Genomic DNA, 10,095 nt, shown 5'->3' on the forward strand with positions numbered 1-10,095 from the left:
CTAATATGATGCAGAAATTCTTTTTCCAAGGTAAAAAAAAAACGTCTTGGACCTGAACTTCTAATATCTACCAGTTTAGGGAAAAAACCCCTATGACACAAAGTTAACAAGAGGTCAGCAGTGCCTTGAAATGACTTTGTATTTTATAAATCAAGTGTGTGTGTGTGTGTGTGTGTGTGTGTGTGTGTGTGTGTGTGTGTGTTTGAAAAATAGCCATCTATTTCTGGATGAAAAAGCAACCGCAATCACCTTCAAAGGCTGGGCTGGCAGGCCCTCTGGTCATTATCTATGAGGCCCCTGAACCTGCAGATGGTCCTGTAGGGGGAGCTCTCGAGCATCCTTCTGCCAAGGGCTTCATCTAGGACAGCATAGTGGTGGGAGGCCATACAATTAGTGAGTCGACTCATGTCTTGCCACAAAGGTCTTAGCTGCAAGGGATGTTTCCAGCATAATCTTGTCCGCAAGCAATTGAAACCTCTTGCTAGGAGAGGAACCAGGTTCAGACACTTGAAACCAGAGGGATATAATCAAGGGCTTGGCAGGCAGTTCAGGCTGAAATTACCCACATGCTTGGGGGAAAGAGAGGAGCCAATGTCGGGTTGTGGTTGTGAGGAAGATTCTGTGGAGGGGAGTGTTTTTTGGGGGGGTGGCAGGGGGGTGGTTTGGTTAGAGTAAAATTTAAGAGTCAAAGATCCAGGAAGGAAGGAGGAAAGAGAAAGAAGATGGGCTTTCAATCCTGACATTTCCATGAATCTTTGCTGATCTAGACCCCATCTTCACCATCCCAACTCTCCTTCCTCCCCCTCCCCACTGTCCCCTTCTCTCTCACACCTGCCTCTTGTCCATCGTGCTAGCTCGGTGTCTCTTTTGTGGCCGGCTAGTACCTCTAGCAGAGAGTCAGGAGAAGCACAGGGCAGATAGCTCTTCCACAGAGCGGTAGATGGAGTCAGCTGAGATGTGCTTCTGGCTTTAGCTGGGAGACCAGACTAAGGTGGGATTCTGTGGGGTGGAGGGGGGGGCGGGCACGGTGGACCATCCTGGGCCCAGAGTCCACAGGCTCTCTACTTAGTGTTTAGGACCCTTGGGCATGACTGCTCTGGAAACCACTCTGGCTCTTTCTTGTTAGTTATCTCCTGGTTTTGGCTTAGAGTTATTGCACTGGATGCTTTTAGAGCCAAATCAGGGTTTAAGATCCAAACCTTGGAGGCAGACAGCCTGTGGTCTGACCTGGGCTCATGGGAGGAGGCTGCACTGCATCTTCTTCCTCTAGCCTGGGAGTGGCCTCCTTGCTTCTTCTAGGGCTGTAAGCTTAGGTCCACGACTGTCTGGGGAGGAATGGGCTTGAGAGTTGGAAGCTCCTAGGGAATAGGGGGCCTCCTTGGGGCCCTGGTACCATGTTTGGCTGGATTTTTGGCTTAGACTTGACATTCAAAGCCATCAACCTTTCTTTGCTTGTTCTTTAATTTAGAGCTTGGGCTTTCTGGGAAAGCAGTATAAAAAAATGGCGCAAATGAGGTTGGGGGATTATCTGGAGATTTCAACAATGGTTGATTCCCTTTAAGAAGGATAATCTGGACTTGAATGTATAAGGGTTGCAATTTCAAGTCTTACACAGGCAGCGGGGAGCCAAACTGGGTGAGTGAAAGCCTGTACGTACAAGGGAAATGATGTCTACACAAAGGAGACATGTCTCGCCATTAGAACTCAGGAAAACTGCTCTTCTCATCTCTGTTTCCTCTTAGTTCTAGGGCCGGAGCCGCTGGATCAGCAGGAAGTCAGGGCTGAGAGGCACTCAGAAAACACTGCTCTTCTCAAAAAACACAGACAGACTCTCATTCAGTGCTGTCTTGCTGGGGTGTCATTGTGGCTGTGAACCTTCTTAGATATTCATATTTCTATTTCCCTCTGGGATTTCTCTCACTCGTTAACAGGATTCATTATTCTCTGTTCTGGCAGAGAAAATCTCCTTAGGCAGTCGTGTTGTATTGGTAACTTGTTCCCAGAATTTTCACGCCTCCCTCTGTCCTGAATAGAAGACAAGCTGGGGTCTCCTGGAAGTATGTACATAAGGGTAGCGTGGCGTAGAGGAAAGAACATGGACTGTGGGTTCAAATCCTGCCTTTACCGCCCTCTGGGTGAGTGGAGGAGTTTGGGGGGCTTGGGGAGGATGGGAGGAAACTAGGTATTGGAAAGCACTGGCTTAACCAAGAACCTGCTCTCAGTACATGTCTATTCTTTCCTTTTTTTCCCCCTTGAATGGCTTCTCATAGCACCTAGTTTCATTGTGTTGTCTTCCTTCAGCCAGACCTTAATTATAGAAACCTAGACTGCCTGAAAGGCATGCTTTGGAGGCCCTAGTACAAACTCCCACTCTACAGATTAAGCAATTGAGGTTCAAAGAGGGGCGTGTGGCAGCTTGCATAGAGTGACATCCAGCAGGCATCTATGGAGGGCTTGCTCTGGGCTAGGCAATGTGCATCAAATCCTTATGACAGCCTTGTGGGGGAGTTATTTATTTATTTATTTATTTATTTAGGCCATGCCTTGTAGCATGCAGGATCTTAGTTCCCCAACCAGGGATCAAACCCATGACCCCTGCAGTGGAAGCATGGACTCTTAACCACTGGACCGCCAGGGAAGTCCCTACTTTTTTAAATCTACATTTTATAGATGAGAAACGGAGAAAGATTTGGGCAGTTGACCTATACCAGACCCCTCAAGGCCATACAAATCTTCAGTGAGGAAACTAGAGGCAATACTAAAACAGGCTCCACCTTTTCCCCTGCACAAGGATGCTTTCGAACACCCCGAAGGGGACAGTCTACCTCAAGGTTACTGTGTGTTCTTTGAGATCAAGAAAGGTCTTTAATGAAATCTATGACAGCATTATCTATAGGGAAACACCTAGGAATATTTTTTAAATGTTTTTTAAAATAGGGTATTTTTTTAAACAAACTTTTTTTTATATAACTTTATTTTATTTTTATTTTATTTATTTTTATTGGCTGTGTTGGGTCTTCGTTGCTGCACATGGGCTTTCTCTAGTTGCAGCCAATGGGGGCTACTCTTTGTTGTGGTGCACGGGCTCCTCATTTTCATGGCTTCTCTTGCTGCGGAGCATGGGCTCTAGGCACATGGGCATCAGTAGTTGCAGCACATGGGCTCAATAGTTGTGGCTCACGGGCTCTAAAGCACAGGCTCAATAGTTGTAGCACATGGGCTTACTTACTCCACAGCATGTGGGATCTTCCTGGAGCAGGGACGGAACCTGCGTCCCCTGCAATGTCAGGCAGGTTCTTAACCACTGCGCCACCTAGGAAGTCCCTAAAATAGGGTATTTTTAAAGCAGTTTTAAGTTTACAAAAAATGAGTACAGAGAATGAGTACAGGGAACCCCAAACATCCCCTCAAATTCCCCAGCCCACAATTTCCCCTGTTAATAACACTTGCATGAGCCTGGCACATTTGCTACAATTGATGGGCAAAATCTGATACACTAGTAACTCAACTTGACAGTTTACGTTAGGAGTCACTCTTTGTGTTGTGCCTTCTATGGTTCTGACAAAGGTAGTGACATGTATCCACCACTGTAATGTCATGCAGAGTAGTTCTCTGCCCTAAAAATCCCCTGTGCTCTGCCTATTCATCCCTCTTTCCCCCCATCCTACATAACCCCTGACATTTTTACTGCCTCCATAGTTTTGCCTTTTCCCGAACGCCATGTAGTGGGAACCACACGAGACGTAGCTTTTCGGATTGACTTCTTTCGCTTAGTAATATGTGCTTAAAGTTCCTCCATGGCTTTTCATGACTTGATAGTTCATTTTGTTTTATGGCAGAATGACGTTCCTTTTTACGGATGGACCACAGTTTGGTTATCCATTCACCTACTGAAGGACCTCTTTGTCGCTTCCACATTTTGGCAATTATGAGTAAAGCTGCTGTACACATTCACGTGCAGGCTTTTGTGTGGTAGAAATGGGTTTTGATCGGCAGAATGCTTGGCTGAACTTTAAGAATAATCTCAACTTTTCCAATTACACTTATTTATCAATATTTTAATCTGGTTTACTTCATCTAATACACACAGGAATACCTCAGTTCCCCAAGCACATGTTCTCTTATTTAAAGAGGAACGATCCGTATCACATAACTAACAGAACTCTGAAGCTTGGGACCCTCTCAGACCCTAAGTTCACAGTATGTCCCCTTGGCCCTCAGATTTGATTAGCCTTAGGGGAACTTATCACTCTCAGAAACAATCAGCAATCGTGGAGTCTTAACCAATGCAAGGTTCACAGAGAAGATTCTGGAATATTGCAGGCAATTCAGGACACCTTGGTCACAGGCAAGATTCTTTGTGACTTTCAATCCTTCTTCTAAAGTTGGCTCAGAAGAGAGCAATTTCTCAACAGTTAATGCTCTCCAGAGCACAACTCAGGTTTAGGAAAGCAGATGTGAGAACCATTAGACCACACGTAGACCAAGGGGGAAATACCCAAATTTTAATTTTGTGCTGCTACTATTTAGGCAAAGGAGCTTCGGAGACTGTCACACATTTCCCAGTCACCCTGCTGACTCAGCCCCGTCCCTTCCTTTTACTTGTGGGCTGAGACTTGCAAAATTCTCATGTTCTGTTTCCTTCTATTTTTATACACTCATTTCTTTTCCTCTCACCTATATTTGCCTCCCTAAAAAAGAGCCCTGTTAGAAAGAACTCCCCTCCATAGCCATGCTAGAGATGATGGTGCTACATTTTGTTTCAAGCCATTAGGTTTTTATTTTATTATTACTTTCCATTCTTTTTGGTAACCTTAGTCAAAATTTTAAGTGAAAATAAAAATATTTTCCTGCAGTTATTTGGGAATGATTTTTTGGGTGATGGAATTAAAACATCCCTTTCTTTAGTTGCTAATATTGGAAATAAGGAAGGGACTGAGGTGAGAGAAGGCAAAAATAAAATGAGGTAGACTTTTTTTTCATGTCAGAGATGCCTTTATTTTTTTAAGATTTTTATTGGTGTTTAGTTGACTTACACTGTTGTGTTAGTTTCAGGTGTACAGCAAAGTAAATCAGATATATATCTATATATCTATATGTCTATATCTACATATATATATACCTTTTCAGATTATTTTCTGATAGAGGTTATTGCAGAATATTGAGTAGAGTTCCCTGTGCTATACAGTAGGTCCTTATTAGTTATCTTTTATATAGTAGCATGTATATGTTAGTCCCAACCTCCTAAATTATCACTTCCCCCCCACATTTCCCCTTTGGTAACCATAATTTTGATTTCAGGATCTGCAAACCTGTTTCAATAAGTTCATTTGTATCCTTGTTTTTTTTAAGATTCCACGTATAAGTGATATCATATGATATTTTTCTTTTTCTGTCTGACTTACTTTTTTCTGTATGACAGTCTCTAGGTCCATCCAGGTCTCTACAAATGACCCCATTTTGTCCCTTTTTATGGCTGAGTAATGTTCCATTGTATGTATGTACCGCATCTTCTTTACCCATTCCTCTGTCACTGGACATTTAGGTTGCACCCATGTCTTGGCTGCTGTAAGCAGCGCCGGGGCAGACTCCTTCTAGTGTTATTGATGAAAGAGCCCTGGGGATGCACATAGTCTAGTAAATCACATGTGAAAGTTCACTCTTATGTGTCTACATGTACAAGCCTGGGTGTCCAGGTACAGTTTAAAGCTTGGAAACAAATACATAAGGGACTCCAGTTAGAGGTGGAGTAGAGGGAGGGGATGGGGTTGTGGCGGGTGGGAGGTGGGCCTGGGAGAAGGGACAGCACTCAGAACAGCTTGATATTGATTCCTGGGGCCGAGAGGCAGCATAAAACCCTCGGCAGACCTACCTGCCGACACTGCCGCCCTATGTCAGGATCAGGTTCAGTACAGGTGATGGGAAAATGCGTGATGGCTTGGCCTTGTTCTCTACCCAGATAAGGGTGTCAGAATAATGTGTGTCCAAATGTATTTAATGTTGGAGCTGAAGCCAAGACTGAGATCCTCAACCAAGAAGGGTGATTAACAAAATTCATGCCCCAAGATCCAGCCTACTTTTTTTGTGAAGTATACATATGCACCAACTCAAGGCCAATTAGATGCCTTCTTATAGATAATGGCTGAAATTCATGTTTAGCTTTGAAATAGATGGCAGTGAAATTCTCACCTGTGCCTATAGTAAAAATTTGATTACACTCTCTATATTGATAATGAAAGCCTCTATCATGTAGTGCAATAAGAATTATTTATTGAATGGAATTATCCATCGATAGGTATCAGTATTGCTGCAATAATTACTGCAGAAGACTGCCATACAAACAAATATTTGATTACAGTTGCTACAGAAGAATGTCTAAGACTCTAATGAATTTGATATTATTTCTTCTCAAGGCATTGATTTCTTCTTGGTACTGTACCTGATTTTCAAAATTCCTTCCTTTATGGTGGACACACATTCAAATCTAAGGAATCACATAGGGGAAAGTATATTGTAAATTTAGAAACATCCCATGAGGCTTTACTACACACGGTCCTCTGGGCCTAACCCCATGGTCTCCATTTACATTTTGCTGCCTGTGGGCCTAGCAGTGAACAGGTTTGGTGGGTGTGGGATGGCCTAGCCTGGCAGTATCAGGCCCAAGGCATGAGGTTACCTGGGATCAAGATGCTCTGGTCAGGAACTGGAAGTCATATTTGGAAGGAAAACAAAGGTCAACGTGTATTAATACCTCTAAGGCCCATGACCAATGTAAAAGACTAGCTGGCCAGCAAATCTTTGGCAACAGAAAGCAAGAAAGCCAGGAGTCAGCAGGATCTGACTGGGAGAACGAGAGACAGCCTGGAGGCCCAGGGCAGACGGCGGGGATCTTTGTGTGTGGCCCCTGGTCGGCTTGCTTGGATGAGTTTAGTCTGTGAAGGGCAGTGGATTCCTTGCAAAACTGGGAATGTTAAGATGGTCTCAAGCTTGGGAGTGAGTCTGTGGAGTCACCTGTGAGTCAGGTGGACTGGGACACTGAGCAAGAGTGTCTGGGGCTCACGTGCTTCTCCGCTCACCTACGAGGGGTCAAGACACAGATGGATGCAGGTTGTCTCAACTCATGGTGCCACCGCTCTGGGCCCAGCTTCTCTGTGACTCCCTTGGCTTTCCCTGAGGGCTGTCATCCACCCACCATGGCTATCCCCATGGTGTCTTCAGACAACAGCAACCTGAACAGAAGAAGGGCATTGCTGTTTATTAGCAAGAGAGGCCTTCCCACGACTTTCCCTCTGAGCCTGGTGGCCGGGATGGAGCCACAAGCCCAGGACCTTGCCAGGCAGGGCAGTAAAGCTGGTGTCTGGCATTTTCAGCTTGTATCAGCCAGAAAAGAAGACGGTCCAAGGAATGGTCATTGTGATTCTTTAGACAGTGCTGGCTGTAGCATTTTCATGCCCTGGGGTGTTTTAGGTCTCATTCAGAAAATATAAAGTTCAGCCACGTTGCCATTTCACATCTCGGCCAACCCGTTAGGCTGTGATCCATGCTGGTTGAAAGAAGAGTTATAGATGCACCAAAAATATTTTTGAGATGCCTAAATGCGAGCCAAACAGGAAGCCGATATTTCCTATCCTCATTTCCCGTATCCTGCTGCTGTTTGTGGAGTCATTGGAGATGGCAGGACCCAGTCGAGAATTCTCTGCTAAGGAAGAGTGAAGGTTTGGGCGGAAGTGTTGGTATCAGGAATGGAGCACGTGTGGGTCATTGATCACCAGAGAATCTGTCACACGCCAGCTACCATGGGACAAATATTCCATCTATAACATGAAGTTGGGTGTCAGATCCGCCCTCAGAGTCAGATTTTTTTTAAGCTCTTTTTGGAATATAATTGTCTTACACTGTTACGCCAGTTTCTGCTGTACAACAAAGTGAATCAGCTGTATTTATACATATATCCCCATATCCCCTCCCTCTTGAGCCTCCCTCCCACCCTCCCTATCCCATCCCTTTAGTTCATCACCCATTATCAAAGAGTTGATCTCCCTGTGTTATGCAGCAGCTTCCCACTAGCTATCTATTTTACATTTGGGGGTGTATATATGTCAATGCTACTCTCTCACTTTGTCCCAGCTTCCCCTTCGCCCTCCTCCGCGTGTCCTCAAGTCCGTTCTCTACATCTGCATTCAGAGTCAGCTTTTGTCCTGGCTTGCCCTGAATTCCACGGTCTTCTTCGGCACTGCCCTGTGTGCGTGCGTCTGATAGGCATCCAGCTATTGTGTAGCAGGATGGAAACGTATACACAGTGTGCTGGGTTGTCCAATAGCTTGAGGAACAGAATCCCCTGTGCGCCCCAGGGTCCCCTTCCCCCTATGGTCTGAGTGAGAGGTGGCCAACAGAGACATCTGCGTGAGATTTGAGAGGCAGCCAGGAAGCAGTGGCCGGTTTGCTCCGAAGTGCTTGCTTTGCAGGCTGATAGGGTGGTAGCTGGATGGGTGGTGTCCAGTGGCTTCAGTCCGTCCTGGCTGCATCCCTCCAGTGTCCAGCTCTTTTTCCTGATTGTTGGCTCATCTGAACGACAGCCTAGCACCAGCCGCGTGATCGTGGATCTACAGTCCCCCCCATCCCCACCCCCACTCCACAGGAGCGACCCCACTGCTGTTGTCCTTAGTGACTATCCAGCACTTGGCCTGCTCTGATCAGCCCACCGGCCAGTGCTTCACGAGGCCTGGGCAGTAAGTTTTCTCTGATTGCCTCACTTTTCCTTCCAGATCCTTACTTTCCGAGCTCCTCCCACGATTGGGTCAGGACCTCACTCTAGATGAAATCTTCTCCCATGACGCGCACAGCAGCTCTCCCCTCCTGAACGCAGCCTGGCTGAGACACATGCTACTCAAACGTGCACGAAGCTGGCCTTCGTTTATTTTTCTCTAAGCCATGTGTGGAGCCCCCATCTCTCCCCAGGATAAGGGGATGTGGGATGCTACTTAAACTAGCCAAATTAAGGGAATTCTGTCTCTTATGGTTTAAAACACCCATTTTCTGAGTTAACTCAAACTGTTTTGCATCTCCCTCCCTCCTCTTTTTCCTGGGTGCACTGTCCCTGGGCGCGAGGGGGAACATTCCTAGGCCTGGTGGGACGACCCTCTCCTGGCATGTTGATCTCCACTGTGGTGTAGTCTGGCTGTTTCTGGAGGCCCTGTATTGCTCTCCCTTGAAATGTGGCTAATTCCATATGGTCCATTGGGCCAGTGTGCTGGAACCTTCTGCTGGATTCCAAGGCCTCTGACATTTTTTTTTGGCTGTGCCGCCTGGCTTGTGGGACCTCAATTCCCCAACCAGGGATCGAACCCATGCCCCCTGCACTGGAAGCGTGAAGTCTTAACCACTGGACCGCCAGGGAAGTCCCCCAAGGCCCCTGACATTCACCTGGGCTGCTGAGGCGGCCACACTCTCTGCCCTCGTCTCCTGTCCCAGGTCTCCGCTGGCTCACCCATCCTCTCAGCATCTCCACATCCCCTGAATTCTGGGCCCAGGCTGTGCAGGAATCAGGGCACTGTCAGAACCATTTAGTGAGCATCTAGAAGTTTAGGGAGAATCCACTAGCAGGGAGGAGGTTTCCAGAAGTCTCCAGAAGGTTGACGAGTAGATGCAGCAGGACTGGAGACATGCCTGGGAAAGCAGGAACTTGAGATAGAGGTTTCTTTTTATTTTTTAATTTAATTTTTATTTTATTATCTTTTTATAACTTTATGGCTGTGTTGGATCTTTGTTGTTGAGCGAAGGCTTTCTCTAGTTGCGGCGCGTGGGGGCTACTCTTTGTTGCAGTGCACGGGCTTCTTGTGGTGGCTTCTTTTGTTGTGGAGCACGGGCTCTAGGTTCACGGGCTTCAGTAGTTGCGGCACATAGGTTTAGTTGCTCCAAAGCATGTGGAATCTTCCCAGATCAGGGCTGGAACCCGTGTCCCCTGCATTGGCAGGCGGATTCTTAACCACTGCATCACCAGGGAAGTCCCGAGATAGCGGTTTCTGAAGTGGAGCAGTTCCTAGAGCTGACAGACTCGAGGACATTCCCCAGGAGTGGGGATGGAGTGAAATGGCC

This window comes from Hippopotamus amphibius, chromosome 11 (assembly GCF_030028045.1).
Source record: "Hippopotamus amphibius kiboko isolate mHipAmp2 chromosome 11, mHipAmp2.hap2, whole genome shotgun sequence".
Classification (NCBI taxonomy): Eukaryota; Metazoa; Chordata; class Mammalia; order Artiodactyla; family Hippopotamidae; genus Hippopotamus; species Hippopotamus amphibius.